Here is a 26,108-nt window from a genome sequence, read left to right as displayed (position 1 = left end):
TGGTACAAAATTATATAATATCGGCCCACTCCATCTAGTACCTCGATCACAAAGGGTCAACATTTCAAATAGTTATAACTCTTATAAAATGTGATATAAGAGTCCGATTGACTTCAAATTACACACATCAAAATATTTTTAATAACCCAAGGTCTGGGGTGTAGATGGAATATATCGGTCCACTTCTTCTGGTACTAACCGCCCCACCCCCCACATCTGAACATTTCTATCATCACAGGATCTGTTATAAAGAAGTTAGAGATCGGTCCACTCCTTCTAGTGCCTTCCCCACAACTGCTCAAAATTTTGAATATCAATGAAGCTCATAAAACGCGAACTTAACATCCGATTCCATACAAAACTGGTTCATCTAAATATTTCCATCAACACAAGATTTGTTATAAAGATGGTGGAAATCGGACCTTTTGTTCTGGTACCTCCGCCACAAGGAGTCCAAGATTTGAAAAAACCGTCATAGAAAGCGAAATATACATCCAACTCTCTTCAAATCTCACACATCCTAATATTTTTGCTAACGCGATATAAAATTTATCGGAATCTATGATTTCGCATAAAATTTGATATAAATATTCGATTTTCTTGTACTTTTGGCCATACCAATATCTTTATGTGTATTAGATGAAGTTTGAAAATGGAATACTTCGGCCGACTATATCTGGTACCTTACGCACATTTTAACATTTTAACATTTTAAAAATTATCATATATTTCATAACCAATATTATTTATAATTATTTTTTTTTTTTATTTATTTATTTATTTATTTTTTTTTTTTTTTGAAGATTCTTATTAATTTTGGGTAAATTTTGTTTCTTTGACAAACAAAAATTATGCCTCAACAATCGATAAAGGTTTACTCTTTAGAAAGAAACATCGCTGCATTGTGTGGAAAAATCTGAGAATAATTTTCAACCAAATGTTTAAAAAGTTTCTTACCTATTTTGAAGCAACACAAAAAAGACTTTAAAAATTTTGCACTCCCGTTTATTTTCCAAATATTTGTTTACAATTTAACATTAAACGTATCAATAACATATTCAGTAAAAACACTCTTTGTCATAACTGGTCCAGATTCAACAACAATAGCCTCCTCTTCCCAAATTGTACGTCAAAAAAATCCCAACATGAAAAAATATGCACACGTACATACTCATGTAAATATGTTAACATGTTGCACAATTTGTATTCTTTATTTTTCATTTGTTGCATCCTCTCCTTGTCCTTGTTATTTTTGCATTTGCAGGGATTGCAAATTCATTTATTAATTTGGTAGGCAAATTTTATCCTTAGGCACAAATGTTTGCCATCTGTCCACAGGCATATGCCTACATATGTATGTATGTATGTTTGTACTAGCATATGTATGCATGTGTTTACATAACCACATTGTCTTCAATACATTTCGACTATCGTCTCTTCAAGTGTTATTACCCTCTTACTCTCCCACTCTCTCTCTCTCTCTCTCATACATTGACCGAAGTGCATCTCCCTTAATTGTTGCATGCATCCATTGAAAAGAGAGGGGAGTCATAATCAGTGTTGCCGTTTTGGGCGTTTCCGTCCAAATTTGGGCGGAAAAAAGATAAATTTTGTGGTTTGGGCGGATTTTTTCCATATTGGGTACAAATTTATTTTTCATTGTTTATTTTTACGTAATTTGATTTTTTTTATTACTAACTGAGTTTTATATTTTTATTATTGAGATGAATCGTTTTTTATTTTATAGATTTTTGTTAAGTTAAGTTAATAATATATATAATACATTAGGCTATAGTCGTGCGATGCCGACCATGTGATACCCTACAACACTATAATAAGTTTGAAGCCCCTCTTGTCCAAATCCATTATGGAAGATTTCGCTTTTGAAATTATGTCACGGAACACTGCCCAGATATTACCATTAGCATTTTGACCAGGGACATTTTCCCAATATTTATGCACTCCGTCGTGCTGTTAGTTTTTGTGGTCCATTTTACGGCTAAAAATGTCATGCCAAAATGTCAGAATTCTTCCCTGTGCTTACCTATTTTCTCAGGCATGTCGATTGGCTTCAAGTGTGTGATCAGGAAATTTTTTTCTGTTTTTGGTTCATTTAAACCCCTAAATGTTTTACGATCATCTCCAAAAGCAAGAGGCCCCTTTGTGTCTCCAAATTTAGACTCATCTATATGATTTGCTTGTCTACGATATTTGGCTATATTCGTCAACGAAATCAGCATAAAAAAGGTAGAAGTTCGCTTATTGTGTATCGCCTGTAAGTAATGTTGGTATTTTTTTACACAAAAGTAGTGGTCCATTCTACCCGCTGTCCTAAGCTCTAACTTCATGCGAGATTTCGTGTCCTTAGGTTTATATTTGGGATCTTCATAACGACTGCAAAACATTTTGAGTTGCTGGTCCATTTCAACCCCTAAATATATTGCGGACATCTCTGAAAACAATAGGCTAAGCCCTTATGAGCCTAACCCTACCTTTGTGAAAAATTTCGTGAGGATCGAACGATAATTGCAATCAGTATATAAATAATAACCCTAACCTGTGTTGTAAAGTGAAAAAAATATTACAAAACAAATACTTCAATATTATAAGTCAATTTGAAAAAATCGCATGCGATAAAAAATATGAAAAATCTATATGAACATCATTATTGGTATCTTTTTATGCGATTTTTAGTATTTATACTTTAATGCCACAAGGGCATTCTAAATTGACAAAATTTGTCAAAATCGCTCCAGCCATTCTGAAGATATAAGCATTCTAGCTGACATCCCCTTCCTTTGTATATATACATTGTATATATTTCTCTATATATATCCGATATTTTTACTATCGGCATCTACGTAACGGTCAGAATTGACCTGTTCGTCTATTTGTGATTTCGCCGGCAGTAAAAATATTCACGGAATAATGGAAAAATTGACTTTTATTTATCGCAAATGCTATGGTCTACTAAACCACTAAATATTACCCGATGACCATCAAAATTGGAAGGGTTCTGCCAAAGCTCTAGCCCCATGCTAAATTTCGCTTCGATTGGTCTATTATTGTGACCGGTAGAGTAACTGCAAAATCAGAATATTTTTCAGTTTTGGCCCATTTCAACCCCTAAATATTATGCGATCATCTCCAAAAGAAATAGGGTTCTATTCTGACCTTAACCTTGATGTGAATAAAGACATTTTCGGTAGGAAAGATTTCGGATAATGACTTTTTTGATAGAAAATGTTTCGGATAATGACACAAAATGTTGCGGATAAAAAAATTTCCTTAGGAAAATGTTGCGGATAATGAAAATTTCCACAGAAATTGATGTTGACAATGACATTTTTGGAAAATTGGAAGGGTTCTGCCCAGCCCAAAGCTCTAGCCTCATGCTAAATTTCGCTTCGATTGATCTATTATTGTGACCGGTAGAGCAACTGCAAAATCAGGAAATTTTTCAGTTTTGGCCCATTTCAACCCCTAAATATTATGCGATTATCTCCAAAAGGGTTCTATTCTGACCTTAACCCCAGCTACATTCTAAATTTCGTGAAGATCGGGCCATAATTGCGACCTGTAGAGTGATTACAAATTAACATGGATAGACGGACAGACGGACGGACGGACATACATAGCTAGATCGACTCAGCTCGGCGAGATAGGAAGATGCATATATACGTTCCTATGTGGGAAACCAATATTTCGTGGTGTTACATAATTTTTGGCCCAATCAAAGTTATAATACCCCCAACACATAGTGTTGTAGGGTATAAAAACCTGAATAATAATAACGACTTTAATGTATTTAATACATTGAATTCTTGTATTATGTTACTTTTTCATATATATATATATATATATATATATATATATATATATATATATATATATATAAAACTTGAAGTAAAACATCATAAAATTTTTATTTTCTCTAATTTAATACATTGAATGTAAAATTTTCAATAAAATTTACTTGAATACAAACTACATATAAATTATTCAACTTCTTACAGTTTGGGCGGATGTGGTCGATTTTGGCGGTTCTTAGAAAAAATTTGGGCTGAAATAAAAATTGCAAACGGCAACACTGGTCATAATTGAATGTTTGCTTTCCATATTTGCAGGACAACAAACAAACAAACAGACAACAGGTGGCATATGGCAGAACAGAGGATAATTGAAAAATGAAATGGGAAATGGGGGTTTGGGATAGGGAGAATATTGATTTATGTATGTTTGTCACATGGAAAGTACGTGTGAATTATTCAGCAGGGCTTAAATGATTGATAGCATTTAAGACTAAATGGGTTGTATTCGGGTCTGAAGAGTAGTGAAATAACTGACTGACCGACTTAATCTAGAATCAAAGCCCAAGCGAAACGGCTGAGGAGAAGAATCTTGAAATTTTGCACGAGGGTCAGTCTTCATGCGTAGGTGTGTGATAAGGCTTGGTTTTTGGAAATTTGTATTGGAAAGGTACGGAAAGTACTAAAAATATAATAAACATCGAATACTGTGTATTGGACAAACGAAATTAGCTAGAATTCGGACATTGGACATGAGACTCAGTGATGGAGTATAGGATGACGTACCAAAGGATTTTGGGAAATTCAAACTTTAAGGTTATGAAAAGATCTAAAATGGTACCAAAAATCTAAAATAGTACCATTTGGTATTATGTGAACGGATAGAGCTAAAAATTTGATGAGAAAAGTAAGTTTGATATATGCAGGTTGATTTGGAAATTTGTACTAAGTGTGCGAATAGTACTAAATGGTACTATATTTGATTTACGGTGAATAGATGAAGCTGGAATTTTGAAATTTTTTTATTGGGATTCCTGTTGGTGGTAGGCTTGTGATAAAGAGATGGTTTTGGAAATGTGTACTACAAGTGAACGAAAAGTACTAAAGAGTACTATATTTGGTACAATTTGGTACTGGGATAGTGCTTGTTATTTGTAATTTGATATTAGGATCGCTGTTCATATGTAGCCTAGACATATGAAGGTGTTTTCAGAAATGTGTATTATAATTGTACGAAAAGTACTAAATGGTACTAAATTTGGTATTGGGTGAAGGAATGTAGCTGAAATACTAAAATTTGATGTTAAAATTTGATGTTATTAGGGTTGCTGTTCTTTTATAGCCCGGACATATGGAGGTGGTTTCAAAAAAGTGTACTATAATTGTACAAAATGTACTGAATGGTACTATATTTGGCATTGGGTGAGGGCATAGAGATAAAATTCTGAAATTTATTATTTAGATTACTGATGGTATCTGTGTTTAAGATTTTGGGTTAGTTTGGAAATGCGTCCTATACTTGTACGAAAAGTACTAAATAGTACTAAATTTGGTATTGGGTGAAGAGATAGGGCTGAAATCCTGAAATTTGATATTGAGGTCACTTTTGGTGATAGATTTGTTATAAAAATGTGGTTTTAGAAATTTAAACTACAAATGCACGAAGAGTACTATATTTGGTACATTTTGGTTTTGGGAGAACAAATGGTGTTTGAAATCTGAAATTTAATAATGAGATCACTGTTGCTGTCTGTGATTGTGACATGGAGGTGGTTTCGGAAATGTGTACTATAATTGTACTAAATGGTACTAAATTTGGTATTGAGTGAAGGGATAAGACTGGAATCCTCAATTTAGATATTGAGATCTCTGTTGGTATCTGTTGGATGTACTATAATTCTACGAAAAGTACTAAATTTGGTATTGGGTAATGGAATGGAGCTAGAATTTGATATTTAGATAACTTTTGGTATCTGAGGTTGAGATTTGAGGGCTAGAGGTTTTGGAAATACATACTATAGTTGTTCGGAAAATACTAAATTGATCTAAATTGGATACTGGGTAAAGTGAAAGAGCTGAATCCGTGCAACTTTATACTGCAACAACTGTAGAAGTCTAGGATTGGCGTGTGCCGACTTTGAATGGAATCGGGTACTTATTTCCCGTCTTAAGGGCTTCTTGGTTATTTAAAATTTTGGCCCATTGAGGGGGAGGTACAAGAAAGAGGGGGCCGATGTTTACCGTCTTTACTTCGGATCTTATGTTTGTAAAAATATTGCGATGTGTGAGGTTTGGAATGAATCGGCTGTTTTTTTCGCATTTATTGAAAGATATAATTATTTTAAATTGTAACCCGTTGCGGGGGAGTTACGAGTAGGAGTGGTTTTTTTGCTACACGGGTAAGATGAAAAACTGCTACCAACATCAGACTGCTGTCATTTCGAACCTACTCGTCCGACAGCTGTTAAAATTATTCCAGTGATAGCTCATTATATTGTTTACAAGCGTACAAAAACTTTTTGGCGAGAATTTTCCAGCAAAAAAGATATTCGTGATAGTGTGATTTCTTTATATTTGGCTGGAAATGTGAATAAATCTTTTGTGTCTCGTACCATCGCTCGTTACCATGATACTGGTAGCGTAGCCCGACTTCAAGGAAGTGGATGGAAGAAAACAGAAATATCTGCAAAGAATTAACTTGATCGAAACCTGCGTCGCAGTGTTCGAAAAATGGCTCGTGAGCTGAACATATCGCAATATTCCATTCGGCAAATATTAAAAAATGAGATCGGGGTAAAGCCATTGAAAATCCAAAAAGTGCAAGAACTTACACCGCAACAGAAAAAAAATAGACTCAAAAGAGCTAAAGAGTTGCTGCGCTTGGCCGAAAGTGGTGAATTGCCGAATTTGGTTTTCTCCGCCGAGAAAACATCCGTTGGCCAACAAAAATGATCGTGTTTACTTGCCAAAGGGGTCAGCTGTAAATGTGCACCGTCGGTTGGCCACCAGAACAACCGATGGCCGCGCTCCGTACGTATTAATTAATTAAATGCCGAATATTATCGCGAAAATATTCTGGAGGGTGTATTAAAGCTTTGGGCACGCAAACATTTTGGCCGCAGACCTAGGGCATTTCAACATGACTCAGCACAATCGCACTCAGCACGCGCCACCCAAGAATGGTTACAAAATGAGGTTCCCTGCTTCATTTCCAGCGCACAATGGCCACCAAAGTCTCCGGATACCAATCCGTTGGGCTATTGTGTCTGGAGTATTTTGAAAAGCAAGGTTGGCACTAAAAAATACCAAAGTGTCGATCATCTCAAGCAAGCGCTTCGCCCGGAATGGGTCAAAATACCGCAGAGCAGCATTCGGGCAGCGTGTGACGGTTTCATTGGCCGTTTGAAGGCCATAATTCGTGCCAAAGGTGACCACTTCGAACAAATCTAAACTTATTCTAAAATTTGATGCTATTTCCGACATTGTTTGCTTTCATACAATAAAATTTAAAAAGAAATGTAAATATTATGGCTTTTGAATTTGTTGTAGTTTTTTATCTTAACCCTGTATACTCTCTCTAGCCATATGGCTGAAGGTATAAAACGTAGTTTTCTATTGAAGGGGATGAGCCTCCTTTATATATTATTTTATTAATATTTAGGGTCAAAGCCAGACTTAAGTCCAAGCTTTCCACTAAATATAATATTACTTTTATATTTGCACGAGGTTATATTCTCTAAAGACCTTGTCTAAAAAATAATAATAGAATAAATAGCACATTTTTCCATCGGTAGATAACCCTTTATATTACTAATGCTATATTCGTGTTATTAGATTGATAGCCTCAATCTATATCTACATCTCCATTTCGGCTTCGCGAAAAATATTGCAGACATAACCACTGAATTATTTAAAAAATTAAATATTTAAGCAATATAACATCGAAAAATAATTTTGTGATCTACTTCGATCACTAGGCCCCGGCGAGATTCGAACTCACGATCTCCTGTTTACTAGACAGGCGCTTTAACCAACTAAGCCACGGCGCCCACATTGACCCATGTGATATAGAACTGTTTTGTGTTTCTTAGCAGAAAACTATTACCTCCACTCCAATGATCGATGTGACACAGATGGCAGCGAAACAAACACACACAACTGACATAGCTACAGAATTCAAATAAATTTCAATACTTTCTCGGTCTTTTTGAAAAAAACACAAGATAGCTTAATTTAAAGAAAAGCGTATTAATCACCAAGTGAAAACGTACAAACATACATTCCTACTGCTTCATAAATAACATGGGAACTGTAGTTTTGTAAGCAAGATGGACCCTAGAGAGAACTATGAACGTATGTACAGGATGAGAAAAAAACTGCAACACAGTCAAACGCCATAATTTTTCAAATGTTTTTAAATTTTATTGAATAAAAGCAAAAAATATCGGAAATAGCATCAAATTTAAGAATAAGTTAATATTTGTTCGAATTGGTCACCTTTGGCACGAATTATGAATTATTATAAACGGCCAATGAAACTGTCATACGCTGCCCGAATGTTGCTCTGCGGTATTCTGGCCCATTCTCGCAAAGCGCTTGCTTGAGATGATCGACACTTTGGTATTTTTTAGTCCCAACCTTGCTTTCCAAAATACTCCAGACACAATAGTCCAACGGATTTTGGTGGGCATTGTGCGCTGGAAATGAAGCGAGGAACCTCATTTTGTAACCTCAGACCTTGGACATTCCAACAGGACTGTTGGAATGTCCAAGGTCTGAGGTCAAAATGTTTGCTTGCCCAAGGCTTTAATACACCCTCCAGAATATTTTTGCTATAATATTCGATATTCTGATGCCACGTTCGATTAAGCGGAGAGCGACCATAGGCTGTTATGGCTGCCCATCACCATTGCCGGCGCTTGAGTTCTGGTGGCCAACCGAAGGTGCACATTTTCAGCTGATCTCTTTGGCAAGTAAACACGATCATTTTGCTTGTTTACAAACTGCCGGACAACGGATGTTTTCTCATCGGAGAAAACCAAATTTGGCAGTTCACCACTTTCGGCCAAGCGAAGCAACTCTTTGGCTGTTTTGAGTCTATTTTCTTTCTGTTGCGGTGTAAGATCTTGTCCTTCTTTATTATTTCAATCGTTTTACCCTGAGCTCATTTTTCAATATTTGCCGAATGGAATATTGCGATATGTTCAGCTCACGAGCCATTTTTCGGCCACTGCGACACGGGTCTCGATCAAGTCGCTTCTTTACTTTTCGAACCATTTCTGCTGATGTTGCTGTTTTTTTCCGTTCAGTTCCACTTCCGTCCTTGGTGTAGGGCTACGCTACCAGTATCACCGACCGAGTAACGAGCGATGGTACTAGACACAAAAGATTTATTCACATTTAAATGGTTGATTGCAGGTTTTTCATATCATCCTGTATGTATGTATATGAATATGTGTAAACATCAATACTTACCTGTATGCGGCAAAACAAATTTAGGATGTCTTATTTAGGAAGATAAATTAACAATTAAGGTTTAACCATTAAAATTGAATTTTATATGGTATTCCTCTATAATACTTCAAAATATCCCCCCATGGTATAGTTCTAAAATTGATTTATAAAAATATTTTTCATAAAATTTATAAAAAAGACTAAATTAATATTTTTTCGAGTTTATCACAACAAAAAAAGTTTAAAGAACATTTTCACAAAAAAATGTGGAACGCTTCACGATTTTGCGTGTCATCCTTGCGCAGGGGCCATGCTAATCTTCTCTGTATCGTTCCAATTTTAGTATATGTTCTGCCGAAGCAAGAACGAAGTTCGATGTTTTAAGAAACTATTTGTACTTAGGTTTTAATGAAAAAGCATATGAGAATTATAACGGACGAACCGTATTTTGTGTGGCAAAGGAATTCAATGACTATCTGCAGAAATAGCCCTCTTCGTTGGCAGTGATTTTTTGCTACCAGAGAGTAGGAAATATACACTTACATACATATGTGTGTATTTCAATACGAGAGAGGGTATATTTTATACAAGCAAAGCACATGGGGTGGGTGAAGGCATTGGGATTTCTTTGGACAAAAAAAATTGTATTTTTATTATTGTTGGATAACCAGATGTGTAGAAGTCATGCAATGAATTGAAACCAATAACGAAATTTTTATTTGAGCCAATGGATAAAGCTAGAAATCTGAATTTTAGGGTTTTTGGGAAATTTGAACTTAAAGTGTTCGAAAAGTACTAAAAACATTAAATTTGGTACCATGAAGTTTCTTTTTTAAAAGAACGAGGTAAAAATCTTTAAATTGCGTATTGGAATCATGAAATTTTGGCAAGGGATGAAATTTTGGGCAAAAGAGTACGAAAAGTACAAAAGGTACCATTTTTATTTGAGCGAATGTATAAAGCTAGAAATCTGAAATTTAGAATGAGAGCTCACTAGTGGAGTGGGTTGTTTGGGAAATTTGAACTTAAGGTGTACGACAAGTACTAAAAACTTTGAATTTGGTACCATAAAGTTTTTTTTTTCAAAGGAACGAGGAAAAATCTTTAAGTTTTATATTGGAATGCTTGGAAAGTATTCTTGATATTAGGAGGTGGTTGTGGAAATGTATGGTGAAGTGTACTAATCGTACCAAATGGTACCAAATTTTATACAATGTGCATTTGGATGGAACAGAAAATATGGAATATTGAAAGTCAGTATAGGGGCCATTGCAAATGTGTACGATTGAGACATGGACGTGGATTTAGAAATGCATTGGAAAAGTACTTAATGGTACTAAATTTGGTATATAGTGTTGGAGGAGAGATAGAAATGTGAATATTGATATAGGGGTGAAAATGCAAAATGCCCACTACACAGTGTACAAAAAGTACTAAATTGTACCTAATTTGATGTATGGGTTTTCTAATGACGGAAGATATTTTGTACGACTTTTTTGACCAGATAATATTTCATAGATTTTAAACAAAAGCCTTTGAACAGGTCGTCTTTGGATACAAGAACTTCAAAGGATAAAACCCATAAATGCTCAATAGCTTCAAGGGGACTCCTGTAAGTGGAATATTTTTAAAATTCCGTCTATAATTGTTTTTGGATAGAATGCCTTAACAAAACTTCAAGTTTCAAATAGACGAAGAGCTTATGCAGATATTCTATAGAAAGAAAGCTTTATACAAAGGGACAGCCGTAATCAGGTCTTTAATAGACAAGTACTTTATACTGCACATCAAAAAGACTTTCCACATGAAATACTACGCATAGAAGTCAATCAAGGTGTCTGCTATTCATAGAAGACCTATTCCAGCCCTTCGATAATCTAAAGACTTTTCATAGATCTTTTTTAGGAAGGAGATCTTGTAAAAACCTAGTACGGAAGGGAGATCTTCTATGGGAAATCTATGGCTCTTCTATGGGTATTCTATTCATAAATAACTTATTCAGGTTTTCAATAGACAGAATAACCAATGTAGGTCTTCTACAGAGAGGTCTCCCACATATATTCTATGCATTAATAGAATATCTTATTCAAGTCGCCAATAGTCGGTAGATCTTCGATGGAAACCTTCGATAGAAGTTCTATAGAGAAAAGGTCTTCTAGATTGTTATAACCTCAGCCAATGGCTACAAAGAGTATAATCATTTCATTCTGCCAAATCATCAACAAACGGTTTGAGACCCTGGGTCTCTTTGCACCAAATACGATTCAAGCCATTTGGAGTCTATCTAACTATGACCGTCAGTCCGTCCGTCCGTCTGTCCGATTTCATCCAAACTTGGTATATCGTAATATTACTATCAAACTTAGATCGAGTTCGGAGATGTGCAATATCGGTCCACTCCTTCTGGTACCTCCCCCACATAGGGTCAAAATTTTGAATATCCATGAAGCTCATAAAACGCAATAGTAACATCTGATTCCACTCAGACTTGGTACATCTCAATATTTCCATCAACACAAGATCTGTTATAAAGATGGTAGAGATCGGACCATTTCTTCTAGTACCTCCCCCAAAAAGGGTCAAAGTTTCGAATAACCAAAACGATCTTAAAACCCGAAATAAGCATCCGGTTCTCTTCAAATTTCACACATCCCATTATTTCTACTAACACAAGATCTGATGTGAAGAGGGAATATATCGGTCCACACCTTCTGGTACCTCCCCCACAAAGGGTCAAAGTTTTGAATATCCCTGAAGCTCATAAAAAGCGAAATTGACATCCGATTCCATTACAGACATGGTACATCTCAATATTTCCATTAACACAAGATCTGTTATAAAGAGGTAGAGATCGGACCATTTTTTCTGTTACCTCTCCCATAAAATGTCAAAGTTTGGAATAACTAAAACTATTATAAAATCTGAAGTATGCATCCGGTCCTCTTCATATTTCACATATCCCATAATTTCTACTAGCACAATATTTGTTATTAAAATTGGATATATCGGTCTACTCCTTCTGGTATCTCCCCCACAAAGGGACAAAATTTTGAATTATTATAACTCTAATAAAATGTGACATAAGAGTCCGATTGTCTTCAAAGGTCTGGTGTGAAGATGGCAAATATCGGTCCACTCCTTCTGGTACCTCCCCAACAAAAGGGTTCAACATTTTGAAAAACAAACGCACATAAAACGAGAAATAACCATTTAAGTCTCTCAAATATCACACATGCAAACATTTTTGCTAACGCAAGATCTGTTGTGGCGATAAAAGATACCTGCCAACCCGCCAGGATTATTTTGATAAATAATTTTTGCAGGGTCTATTTTTGACAAAAGAAAAATTCTTAAAAATATTTCCTGAAAATTTAGGCAAATATTTCTCCAACTTCATTAAAATCTAGTGGCTATTTCTCTCCCTCACTCAAATTTGTGTATTATCCTTATTTCCTGTCATTGCATGGCATTTGTAATTGTTTTGCCTTATCGGATAGTAAATTTTATGTTCCAATATCAAATGTGGTGGTCAAGAACATTAACATCGGGCATTGTCCTGTGGAAAATGGGAATCGGACAAAACCAATTTTTATGTGCGTTTCCAATTGTTTCGATAGTTGAGATAAGTTTCGCCAGTTTTTTTCTGCTGACACAGCAGCACATAAAAGAGAGTACAGACAAAAATAAATAGCAATACCAAAAACAACAACAACAACTTCCTAACTTCAAGGCGTTTACGGACAGGAAAGTCCTTAACAAAGCATTTTATTTCACCATGCCAGCCTCTATGGTGTACAGGACATTATGTTGATGTCCTGCAAGGCATATGTGTATGTAGGTGTGTGTTTCTAAACATGTGTATTTAAAAGTACAATCCTTGTTTCGGACAGTAGATGGAAAGTTGGCTAAATGTTTTCTATTTATCCAGTTTGCCATTTGATATTTGATGTCCGTAGCCACCATTTTTCTCCTATCTCTCTTTCTCTCTCTCTTCCTCTCTCTTGGTAGATTTGTTGAAAACAATTGTCAACAGATCTCCCACTTCTTTTGATACCCACTCGGCCATTGTCCGCCGTATCTTTAAAATATAACATTATTTGTTAGACATTGTCCTGCCGAAAAACATGTGGGCGTTTTTTAGAAAGCTTAGAAAATATTAACATAATTTATGGCATTTCCACGGTAGAAGGGGAAAAAATTGTGTCCACACCTCCTCCCACGCCTCAAACAAATGATAATTTTCAAAAAATGTTTTTTAAAGAGAATATATTTTTGGCAAAACTTTTAGATTTTATTATCCTTTCTAAAATTATTGCAAAATTGGAGAAAAATCGCATTGTCCCTTCTCTTTTTGTGCAGTATTTGACGCTTTGTGGGGAAAGTACCAGAAGGAATGGTCCGATCTCTACCATCCTTATAACAAATCTTGTGTTGATAGAAATATTAAGATGTGCCAAGCCTGAATGGAATCGAGGGTTAATTTGGCGTTTTATGAGCTTCGTGGATATTCATAATTTTGGCCCTTTGTGGGGGAGGTACCAGCAAGAGTGGACCGATGTATCCCATCTTTACAGCAGATCTTGTAGTAGTAGAAATAATGAGATGTGTGAAATATGAAGAGAATCGGATGCTTAATTCGGATTTTATAATCGTTTTGGTTATTCAAAATTTTGACCCTTTTGTGGGAGAGGTACCAGAACGAATGGTCCGATCTCCGCCATTTTTATAACAGATCTTGTTCCGATAGAAATATTGAGGTGAACCAACTCTGAATGGAATCGAGTGTTAATTCCGCGTTTTATGAGCTTCATGAATATTCAATATGTTGACCCTTTGTTGGGGGAGGTACCAGAAGGAGTGGTCCGATCTGTCCCATCTTCACGCCACATCTTGTTTTGAGAGAAATATTGAGATGTGCCACGTTTGAAAATAATTCGATGCTCATTCCGCATTCTATGAGCTATATGGTTATTCAGTATATTGGCCCCTTTGTGGAGGAGGTACCAAAAGGAGTCGACCGATATATTCCATCTTCACACCAAATCTAGCATTGGTAAACGTTTTAGTATATATGAAATTTTAGAAGAAACGGATGCTTATTTCGCATTTTATGAGAGTTATTATTATTATTCAAAATGTTGACCCGTTGCGTGGTAGGTACCAGAAGGAATGGTCCCATCTCTACCATATTTAAAACAGATCTTGTGTTGATAGAAATATTTACATGTGCCAAGCCTGAATGGAATCGAGGGTTAATTTCGCGTTTTGTGAGCTTCAGATATTCAAAGTGTTGATTCTTTGTGGGGGAGATACCAGAAGGAGTGGGTCGATATATTCCAACTTCACAGCAGATATTGGGTTAATAAAAGTATTGTGATGTGTGTAATTTGAAGACAATCGAACTTTAACATCACATTTTATAAGAGATATAATTATTCCAAATTTTGACCCTTTATGTGGGAGGTACTTGATGGAGTGGGTCGATGTGGTCCATTTTCGCACCTGACATTGCACTAATGGAAATATTAGGATTTTGAAATATCCCAATATTTCCAAAACAAAGTCGGATTATCCTTTCTCCGTATATGCAGTCAAATATCTTCTTTGAAAATTTCGACCTTTTGTGGGGGAAATACCAGAAGGAGTGGACCATAATGCCGATCTCCGAACTTGATCTAAGTTTAATAATAATATGACAATGTACCAAGTTTTCTTCAACTCAGATATCCGCTTCGAGAGTTATCATGCACAACAGCCAAGATTGACAGTCGGACAGACACCCCTAGATCTAATCCAAATATTCTGAAACTAATTTGGTCCAAAGAGACCTATGGTCTAAAACCGTTGTTTCGATGAGGCACGTTTTGGTCGTATCAAATGATTTATACCCTCTGTTGCCATATAATTGAGGGTCCCAAAAATCCTCCTTTATAGATATCTACTATTTCCAAAAATGTTAGTATACGACTCAAAATTTCCCTTGCCCAAAAAATGTGGAACGCTTCACGATTTTGCGTGTCATCCTTGCGCAGGGGCCATGCTAATCTTCTCTGTATCGTTCCAATTTTAGTATATGTTCTGCCGAAGCAAGAACGAAGATAAGATGCTATGGTTTGTATTTGTACTTAACATTTTTGGAAATCGCATACGAGAATTATAAGTTGAGAACTGCATCTTATAGTTGGATATGGAGTAGCACTTTTATGCTCTCCCAATAATGTTTTGATTGTATTTGTTTTCAATGGTCCGATTGTGTATGGAGAGAATTGCGTTCATTGAAGCCACGTAAGGGTAGATTAAAACGGAGTTGGTTGTGAGAATGTATACCTTAGGAAGCATTTTCGTCTACCTGAGTTTCATAGATCCTTTTTGACAACCCAAGAAAAAATGAATTCAGGTAGAAAATTCGTATACACCCCTATTGGCCTTCTTCAGTAATAACTTACTAAATTAGAAACTAGTTTTACACCCTTAAAAGAGTTATTTAATGTCTAACGCATATTTCCCATTGAAAAAGTTTACTTCGGTGAGTTGTTATAATTCTCATGTGCCTTTTTCTTAAATGTTAACTACAAATAGATTCAGCGTAGAGGTAGTCCTCGTTCTTGCTTCGGCAGAACATATACTAAAATTGGAACGATACAGAGAAGATTAGCATGGCCCCTGCGCAAGGATGACACGCAAAATCGTGAAGCGTTCCACATTTTTTGCCCATTAGAGAGAGGTTAATATTTTTTTATAAAGAGAGATTAATAATGGAATTATTATTGACGAGAACTATACAATTTGTGAATATAATGTAATGTGGATTTCTAAAAATATTTTGGGCAAGGACTTTCAAGGACGTTTAAAGAAATAATTTTGGCAGAGCCGAATAATTCTTAAAACCTTGATTTCCTTAAATATTTATGGTCAGAATTTTCGGATCCATAAACCGGACATTTTTAGAAATATTTTAGATTTTAGAAATATTTTTGGCCAGGACTTTCCGATTCATAAATGGGGATTTTTAGAAACATGTTTTAGCAAGGACTTTCAGATTCTTAAATTTGGTTTTGAGAAATATTTTTGACACGGACTTTCAGATCCTGCAATGTGTTTATAAATCTAAAAAAGTGGACCTTTAACAAATATTTTTTTGCAAGGACAATTTATTACAAAAACATAGATTTTTATGAATGTTTTTGGCAAGGACACTTAATTTCGAAAAGGTTTGACAAAGACAATCCATTCTAAAAAAAATTGACAAGGAAATTTAGGATTTTTTTCGAAAGGACCTTTAAAGCCTTAAATTGGATTATTAAAAAAAAGTTTTGTCTTGGACTTAAAGATTCTTGAACACGGATTTTAAAACTATTTTTGACAATGACTATTAAATTGTTATCCATGGATATTTATAACATTTTTTGTCAGGGACTTTCGAATCCTTAAACACAGATTTTTAAAAATATTTCTAACAAAATATTTCTATTTAATCAATAAAAAAATATTTTTTAATACTTTTGCCATAAACTTTCAAACACTTTTCTTTGGGTTTTTAGAATTTTAGGAATTTTTTTGGCTAAGCAATGAATTCTAAGAATGTAAATTTTTAGAGTTTTTAAAAAGGACGAACTTTTAGGTCCATAAAACTGGATTGTAAGAAATATTTTTGGCAAGGATAAATGGTTCCAAAAACGTTGATTTTTAGACAAACTCTTTCAGTCACATCAACGTCGATTTTTTAACTATTTTCGTAAGGATCTCCAAAAAATTGGATTTTTAGAAAAAAAATTGTCTAGGACTTTCATATCCTTAAACGTGGATTTTTAGAATTTATGTTTGACAAGAATTATTAAATTCATATCCATGGATTTTTAGAAAAATTTTTGTCTTGGACTTTCGGATCCTTAAACCCGGATTTTTAAAACTTTTAGATCAGTTTTTTTTATATTTTTGCCATAGACTTTCAAATACGTTTCTGTGGGTTTTTAGAATTTTAGAACATTTTTTGGCAAAGGGCCATTAATTCCAAAAACGTAGATTTTTAGACAATAAAATTTAGAAACTTATGTTTTCAAAATCGTATATTTTTTATTTATTATTTAACAAAAACTTTCAGATCCACAACACTTATTTCCATAAGGATCTTTAAATCTTAAAAATTGGATTTATATTTTTGTTAAGGTCTTTCAGATCTTTAAACACGGATTTTTAGAAATGTTTTTAAGGATCTAATAGTCCTTAGATCCTTATACATGAATTTTTTAAATACATATTTTTTTGTTAAGGACTTTCAGATCCTTAAACGCGAATTTTTAAAAATATTTCTAGCAGGGACTTTTTTGTTGAACATTTTTTTTTTCAAATTCAAAAATGAGAAAAATGTTTTGACATGGGTAATAAATTCTAAAAACGAAGATTTTTAGAATTTTTTTTAAGTACGATAAAATTTAGGATAGGGGGATATTTCAAAGAATTTTTTTATAGACTAAAAAAATTATATAAGAATAAAGGGTTATAAAGTACTTCAATTTTTAATTTAACCAAAAACCAGTGGCAAATTATTAAATATTCATTTTTTATGTGGGGATGTAGCTCAGATGGTAGAGCGCTTGCTTAGCATGTGAGAGGTACGGGGATCGATGCCCCGCATCTCCAAGTGAATCTTTTTTACTTTAGGGAGTCAATGGCATAGCCTGGGAAAAACGGAAAATATTTCATAAATTGTTGTTTCAAAATATATTTTTCAAAAAAATTATATTGGTAAACTGCCTCAACTTCGTTTGATTTGACTGAAAAAAAATGAAAAATACAGAATCTAATGTTTTTGTGAAATTGATAAAAAAATTGAAAAAATTGAATTGAATTGAAATACACATAGAATTGATTTTTTTCACATTCATTTTCTTTCGAAACAAATAAATAGATCGTGATCGTCCTCTGTCGCAATCGAAAGGCTTCGATCCCTTCCTATTTAAAAAAAAATCCAGGTTGAGTTCCATTGATCGTCTGTTTCTACCTTCTATTCGAATGCTGACTAGAGTCGACAACTCCAAAGAAAACGGAAGCATTTTTCATATAAATGGATCTTCGGAAATGTATGTTACTTGTCACCAAATGTCAAATTTAGCCACTTGCTTTTGGCTTGTCAACACGAAATTTTCACAAAAATTTCAGAAAAATTTAGAAAATCACAATTTTGTAAATTAGCGGCACATTTTACATTATTTAAAAAAAAATCAGAAAACAAAATATAGTAAAATTTTTACGCATTTATTTTGAGAGATGATTTTGTTAATTTTTGAACATTTTGGAATTTGTTTTTCATTTATTTATCCGTGCCGCAAAAATACACTTTTAGTTAGGGAGAATATCGTATGTTTAAGCTAGTGGAAAAAAATCTAAAAGATAAGAGAAACCCAATTTAACTCGACTCCGTGAGAATGCCTTCGTTTCGATTAATTCTTCTACTATTATGTTATTATATTTGTTACTTTAAACCATTTCAAATTCCATAACATAAAACTTAAAATCAAAAAACAACGGGCTCAACCGGGATTTGAACCCGGGACCTCTCGCACCCAAAGCGAGAATCATACCCCTAGACCATTGAGCCGCATACTGGCGCCATCTATTGTTGCCAACACAACACTAAAATTCAATATTGACAACATTGCAGAGAGTAAAAATAAATCAATGCTGCTTTCTCGTCCACACTCATCGCAACTAGTTTTCTGTTTGCCTGGCCAACAACAAATCAATGGCTGTGAGATCGTTGGCCGTCATGGCTAATAACGAATAAAACAAAACTAACCATGTGGAAAGTACCGTTATCTGGGGATGTAGCTCAGATGGTAGAGCGCTCGCTTAGCATGTGAGAGGTACGGGGATCGATGCCCCGCATCTCCAATTGAATATTTTTCAAAACTATTTTTTTACTTTATTTTTTATAATTATCTTTATTTATACACTTCTGTGGTAGTGGTAATAATAAGAGAGGAAGTTGATGTCAAATTTTCTCCTATTCTCTCTTTCTATTTATCCCAAAATCCCGCAATTTCTTCTCTAGAAGTTTCATGGCCAGAATCCCGACAGAAATATTTTACCCTGTTAAAATTAAGAACCCTTTTCTATTCCTCTAACCTTGAAAACACCCCTCATCACTTCTTATCTTTTTTTCTTCATGCAACTGATTTCACACCTTTTTATGTGGAGATCCTTTGGACATAATTTATGTGTGTCCCTCATACGACATCCATGGTAGGTGACAAAAATCAGACACCAAATGTGACGATGAAAAAAAAAACCAAAAAGCCCAAACGGAATGCTAAACATGCCAGCCAGCCAACCTTTATTTCCAGGTGCTTTTTCTTGTCGTCGTTGACATCCTTCCGGTATTTTAGTGGCAAAAAACGTGCCAATAAATTTTTGCACGTTTTGTTGAGATATTTTTTCGCACCCTCTCACATACTCCACTGTTTTTGTGACATGCCTGAACAATATAATTTCCAAAAAACGTACGCAAAGTGTCACAATGATAATAATGAGGGTGGCATCATGCGTCTACCGGACGATATGAACCCCGCATATGAACTTATCATGGCGGTATTTATGCAGAGTGCAGTTAGGCTAGGTGCCGCCTTTGGCTGCTGTTGTGGAAATTTTTGGAAATCTTGAAAAATGATTGGTAGCTTAAACAAAGGGCAGACCATCATAAATTCGTGTGGCACAGAATTGCCATAATGAACGTGTTTTGCATATATTTATGATATTTGGAAAGGCAATCAGGGTCGTAGATTCCACAGTTTTTTTAGGAGTGGTGAGGAGAGATGAAATGGGGTAATTTTAGAACTTTGTGAAATAATGATTTGCTCAGTTTCAGAGGAAGCCGCATAAGGAAGCAAGTTTAAAACATTATTTTTTTAGAATTCGGAATTCCAATTATTAATATTAGTTTTATTATTATTATTATTATTTTTATTATTATTATTATTATTATTATTATTATTATTATTATTATTATTATTATTATTATTATTATTATTATTATTATTATTATTATTATTATTATTATTATTATTATTATTATTATATTATTATTATTATTATTATTATTATTATTATTATTATTATTATTATTATTATTATTATTATTATTATTATTATTATTATTATTATTATTATTATTATTATTATTATTATTATTATTATTATTATTATTATTATTATTATTATTATTATTATTATTATTATTATTATTATTATTATTATTATTATTATTATTATTATTATTATTAGTATTATTATTATTATTATTATTATTATTATTATTATTATTATTATTATTATTATTATTATTATTATTATTATTATTATTATTATTATTATTATTATTATTATTAGTATTATTATTATTATTATTATTATTATTATTATTATTATTATTATTATTATTATTATTATTATTATTATTACCATTATTATTATTATTATTATTATTATTATTATTATTATTATTATTATTATTATTATTATTATTATTATTATTATTATTATTATTATTATTATTATTATTATTATTATTATTATTATTATTATTATTATTATTATTATTATTATTATATTATTATTATTATTATAATTATTATTATTATAATTATTATTATTATTATTATTATTATTATTATTATTATTATTATTATTATTATTATTATTATTGTGATTATTATTATTGTTTTTATTATTATTATTATTATTATTATTATTATTATTATTATTATTATTATTATTATTATTATTATTATTATTATTATTATTATTATTATTATTATTATTATTGTTATTATTATTATTTATTTGTCATTATTATGATTGTAATTATTTTTGACAACAAAGTTGCAAAATCGGACATGCTTAGCTCATTTTTAATAAAATACACAAATTTTGCGATGTAGCGGACAAGTTGTTTTGTTTAATAAATCAGCTGATTGCTTGAAAGTTTTCGAAGGGATTTAGTCTGTTAAATAAGTAAATTAAAGACTTATAGTACGTTTACATTGTATTGAATTTAGTATTTTCCGTGAATTTAATTTTCAAATTCATTTAAATAGCAAATTACTTAAAATAAATTCTCGTAATTAAGCTTAACCCTGCGGTTTATGTGAAAAACGCTATAGAAGCATCACTGTTTATCACTTACTGAACAGACCCCACATAAGCACTGTTACTTTTTATTCTTCGCCTCTTTTGTTAGTTTGTTTCGTGATCACTAGCATAAATATGAATAGAGCTAGAAAAACAACACCCACAAAACAGAGAGGGAGAGTTGTAAACTTTCAAAGAAACTGAATTGGAGAGTATCAGTATCAAATCAGTATTATAATAAGAAGCATCAGTGCCAGAATGAAACTACAGTTTGCTTAGTAGAAGAACAACATTTGGCTTTAGAGCAGTTATAATTTAGTTTCCGAGGGAATGCTTGATATCGAAAATGGTTATATTAAACAAAATATATATTGGAGCCGAGTTCCAAAAAATGGAAGCGAACGTCCCGAAATTCACTCCATTTGGCCTGGTATTAGCAATTATTTGCACAATAAACCTTAGCCGATCTTGATAAAATTTGGCCAAAAATCATTGTTGTCGAAGGCATATTACGAATGTGAGCGACTTAAACACTAAATCGGATGAAACATATATACGGGAGCTATAGCTATAGCTGAACCGATTTTCACCAAATTTTATGTACTTGGTCGGATGTACCAAAATTCAGGTCTTTTGGACTGATATTGGCCATTTGGTGCAAAATTAACCCGAAATCGGTTGAAGGAGTTATATCCACATTTGAACCGATCCTGATAAAATTTGGCAGAGATATTTCTGGACTGCATCTGATACCTGGTACCAAATATTATTGTTGTCGAAGGCATATTACGAATGTGAGAGACTTAAACACCCAATGAAATGAAACATATAAATGGGAGCTTTAGGTATATCTGAACCGAATTCGATGTACTTGATTCTAGACTGAATTCGGTTGTACTGATTTTAGCCATTTGGTGCACAATTAACCCGAAATCGGTTGAGAATATATATGGGAGCTATATACAAATCTGAACCGATCTTGACAAAAATTGATTCACTTATTTCAGAGCTGTATCTGATAGCTGGTACCAAATATCATTATTCTGTAGTGCATATTACGCATGTGAGGGAATTTAAACCCCAAATCGGATGAAACATATATGTGGGAGATATAGCTATATCTGAACCGATTTTTTTCCAAATTTGATTTGCTTACTTCTAGACTGAATTCGGTGGGATGTATCATAATCCAGGCCATTTGGACTTATATTAGCCATTTGGTGCACAATTAACCCGAAATCGGTTGAAGATATATGGCAGCTATATCTAAATATGATCCGATTATCACCAATTTCAATAAGGTTCGTTATTAGGCCAATCAAATATTATTTGGAAAATTTCATATCAATCGGATAATAAATGCGACTTGCATTTTGTTCACAAGAATAAATGGACACCCGGACGGACGGACGGACTGAAATGCATAGATCGACTCAGAAAGTTATTCTATGACGATCCTAGACCCCTATGGGTCTATCTCGCTTCCTTCTCCGTGTTACAAACAAATGCACAAATGTATAAAAATTAAAGCTACGCCAATGCAATCAACGGAATACCTATTTAACATTAATTTGATTTATTTGTTCAGGTAAATAAACAAGAAATTGAATTAAAAATTGAGTGAGATAGGATTGGGTTGGATATGTAGCAGATTTAAACTTGGGTTTTATGAAAATTCGTGTCTTGGCACATTTATCTATGAATGACAAACCCCGTGCGTACAATTTTTAATAAATTCAAGGTATTTTTGGTGTATTCTATGTATGGAGGACATTTAGAAGATATTCATGTAGAAGGAGTTCTATATAAAGCCGCTCTCCAAAAAGTATAATTTCAACTGAAAATCTATAATACAGCCATATATACATATTTACAATACCTTAAGAAAGTCTTCTATTTATCTACTCCCTACATATATGAGGATATATGGCTAGAGTTAAGGTAACAATAAATGTAGAGTTGTTGTAATATATTATTAAACACATTTTATATTATTAAACAAATAACAAATCATAAAATAAAAAAAATCAGATTGGAGATGCGGGGCATCGATCCCCGTACCTCTCACATGCTAAGCGAGCGCTCTACCATCTGAGCTACATCCCCATATGCGAAAAGGGTTACCATGTATTTTTCTGAATTTCCAGCAAAAGGGTGAAACCGTAGTTTCTTTGGGTCAATCAACACGATTGGTATTGAATACTAATGAGAAATAATGCAATGCTTAATGATTACTTCGGAATTTAGTGTGACCTTAAAAATTCGGAAAAGCAAACAATACAATTCGAAACAATTGAAAGTTAGTTTTGAGTTTTGAATTTTAAATAGTTTTAAAAATAATGAAGAAGATGAAAACTGGTATAGACAATTAGATGTGGTAGATACGAATATTTGTTTAAGAAATGCAAATAAAAAAATGTATTTATTTAGATTATAATTTAACGTAAAATATGTGGAAAAGCAAAGTGCTCCAATGTAAACATAGTTTTAGATTCTGAACTTCAAATAGAGGAATTTAATAGCTCTTGAAGGTCTTGCCAATTTAAAAATCCCCCAATTTTTCTTTTCAGAGAGTGAGAGAGAGAGAGAGAGTATTTTTCAGAAAACTCTCAAATAGGGTTGCCATGCGGCTCAATGGTCTAGGGGTATGATTCTCGCTTTGGGTGCGAGAGGTCCCGGGTTCAAATCCCGGTTGAGCCCTCCCTTTTTATAATTTTATTTATTCGCCCAAGGAAATGTACAACGTCATAACACATAGGGGACTCATGGTAAAGGTCAGTAATTTCTACTACTAAACATAAGACTAAACTTTTTTTTTAAATTTACCCATATAATACTCCGACTAGTGTCAATGACCGACGTCTTTTTTCCAAGAATTCGTCTAATCCAAAATTCCAAAAATCGGGGTCGGAATCCTAACATACATTATGAGGGGAGCATATGAGAAGTAATGTCTCTCATATCACTCTCATTTTCTGTTTTGTGTTAAGGTAATTTGCGAGAACCAAGGGGTAGTTATAAAGTGGGACTGCTGAGGCCATTGCTTACAACTCCACTGTTGCTCGAAGTCGTGTGAGAGTAGTCATTCGAGTAAAAAAAACGAGTATATTCTATTCCCCCTAAATGAGAGCGAGAGAATTTTCGCGTTTTGGATGAAAAGTAAAATTTGATTGAAATCTATCGATCGATCTTACGGGAGATTCATAAAACGAAAGAGAAAATAGCACACTTCGTTTGAAACTCAAAACTCTCCCGACCATGTTTCACTCGCGAGTATAAATTAGTTCTGAAACAAACAATTAGATTTTAACGTTAATAATTTCTTATAAAAAATAAAGGGAAGACGATCAGATTCAATGACCTATAACTCTGGCAGATATTCATTATTTTTTCAGAAATATGCAGAGCACAGATTTGCTCGTTTCCACTCGGGAGTGAAACTTGGTCGCGAGCGGTATAGCTCGAAGCGTGGGAGTTTTATACGGAGGTTACCCTTCACTTTTTTGTTTTGTGCGGGATCGCTCCCGAGTCTTTCATTTTTAAAAATTAGAGTGGCAACCTAATTACTCTATATAGAGTGAGATTTTGCTCCAAGATCAGATTCTGCTCTTGCCGCTCCTTGCGAGAGTTTCATAAAACGAAGGAGAAGATTGTAAACTTTGTTTGTTTAAACAACTCGATTTTAAGGTTCATTATTTCTGATAAAAAGAAAAGCGAAGGCGATCCGATTTAATGACCAATATTCTGGCAGATATTCATTCTTTTATCAGAAATATGCAAATCACAGATTTGCTCATTTCCACTCGGGAGTGAAACTTGGTCGCGAGCGGTATTGCTCGAACCGTGGAAATTTTATACGTCGATTACTCTTCACTTTTTTGCCTTGTGTGGGAAAGCTCCCGAGTTTCTCCTTTTTAAAAATTAGAGTAGCAGCTGAATTACTCGATAATATATAGTGTTAGATTTTGCTCTAAGTCTAAATAAAGTAAAAACAAGCTAAAACGCAGTAAGTTCAGCCAGGCCGAACTTGAATACCCTCCACCATTTGAAACAAATTTGGAAATTTTCAAAAAATAAAATCTATTAAAAATTCTATTAAAATTTTAAAAATACCGAATATAGCCGTTATATTGGGGTCTATACGACGTGGACCTACATAGGCATTGTTTGTCATAAGCTATTACCATATTTAAATTCGAAATTTGAAATAACCGGTGAATAATGTAGCTAAAATCATCAAAATATGGTATATAGAGAGGTACCGTTATATCGGAGCTGTGCGAAGACCTGGACCAGCAACGACAAATTTCTGTCACAGGCTGTAGCATCCATTACGAACTTCAAATACGACATCTCAAAAAATTTCGGTGGGTATTGTACCTAAAATCGTCAAAATACCGAATATAGCGAGGTACTGATATACGGGGCCTATACGAAGACTCGTACCTGGATAGACAATTTTCTGTCACAGACTGTAGTTCCCATTACAAACTCTAAATATGTAATTTGAATCAATTCCGGTTAATAATGCGCTAAAATCATCAAAATATCGAATATCGGGAGGTACAGTTATATGGGGGCTATATGAAAACGTGAACCTACATGGCGAACTTAACCTGCCACTGACAAAATAAACATGTGTGCAAAATTTTAGCGTTCTATCTCAGTTCGTTCGAAAGATAGCGTGATTACAACAGAGAGACAGAAAGACGGACATCG

General features: G+C 33.6%; 7 non-coding genes across 7 annotated transcripts; 3 read left to right on the top strand and 4 right to left on the bottom strand.

Moving 5' to 3' along the window:
- Window positions 1–7,784: 7,784 nt before the first annotated feature.
- TRNAT-AGU (transfer RNA threonine (anticodon AGU)) lies at window positions 7,785–7,858 on the bottom strand. Its single transcript has one exon. It is a non-coding gene; the product is annotated as a tRNA-Thr (tRNA).
- A 1,665-nt stretch (window positions 7,859–9,523) lies between these two features.
- LOC131801920 (U6 spliceosomal RNA) lies at window positions 9,524–9,630 on the bottom strand. The gene has a single exon (XR_009341955.1). It is a non-coding gene; the product is annotated as a U6 spliceosomal RNA (small nuclear RNA).
- Window positions 9,631–15,250: 5,620 nt separating this feature from the next.
- On the bottom strand, window positions 15,251–15,357 carry LOC131801919 (U6 spliceosomal RNA). The gene has a single exon (XR_009341954.1). It is a non-coding gene; the product is annotated as a U6 spliceosomal RNA (small nuclear RNA).
- A 507-nt stretch (window positions 15,358–15,864) lies between these two features.
- On the top strand, window positions 15,865–15,971 carry LOC131801918 (U6 spliceosomal RNA). The gene has a single exon (XR_009341953.1). It is a non-coding gene; the product is annotated as a U6 spliceosomal RNA (small nuclear RNA).
- A 2,818-nt stretch (window positions 15,972–18,789) lies between these two features.
- Window positions 18,790–18,861, bottom strand: TRNAP-UGG (transfer RNA proline (anticodon UGG)). The gene has a single exon. It is a non-coding gene; the product is annotated as a tRNA-Pro (tRNA).
- Window positions 18,862–19,081: 220 nt separating this feature from the next.
- On the top strand, window positions 19,082–19,154 carry TRNAA-AGC (transfer RNA alanine (anticodon AGC)). The gene has a single exon. It is a non-coding gene; the product is annotated as a tRNA-Ala (tRNA).
- Window positions 19,155–24,017: 4,863 nt separating this feature from the next.
- On the top strand, window positions 24,018–24,089 carry TRNAP-UGG (transfer RNA proline (anticodon UGG)). The gene has a single exon. It is a non-coding gene; the product is annotated as a tRNA-Pro (tRNA).
- Window positions 24,090–26,108: the final 2,019 nt, after the last annotated feature.

Source organism: Musca domestica, unplaced genomic scaffold, assembly GCF_030504385.1.
Source record: "Musca domestica strain aabys unplaced genomic scaffold, Musca_domestica.polishedcontigs.V.1.1 180, whole genome shotgun sequence".
NCBI lineage: Eukaryota > Metazoa > Arthropoda > Insecta > Diptera > Muscidae > Musca > Musca domestica.
Note: the sequence above shows the minus strand (reverse complement) of the source record. Positions and strands in the feature narration are given on the sequence as shown.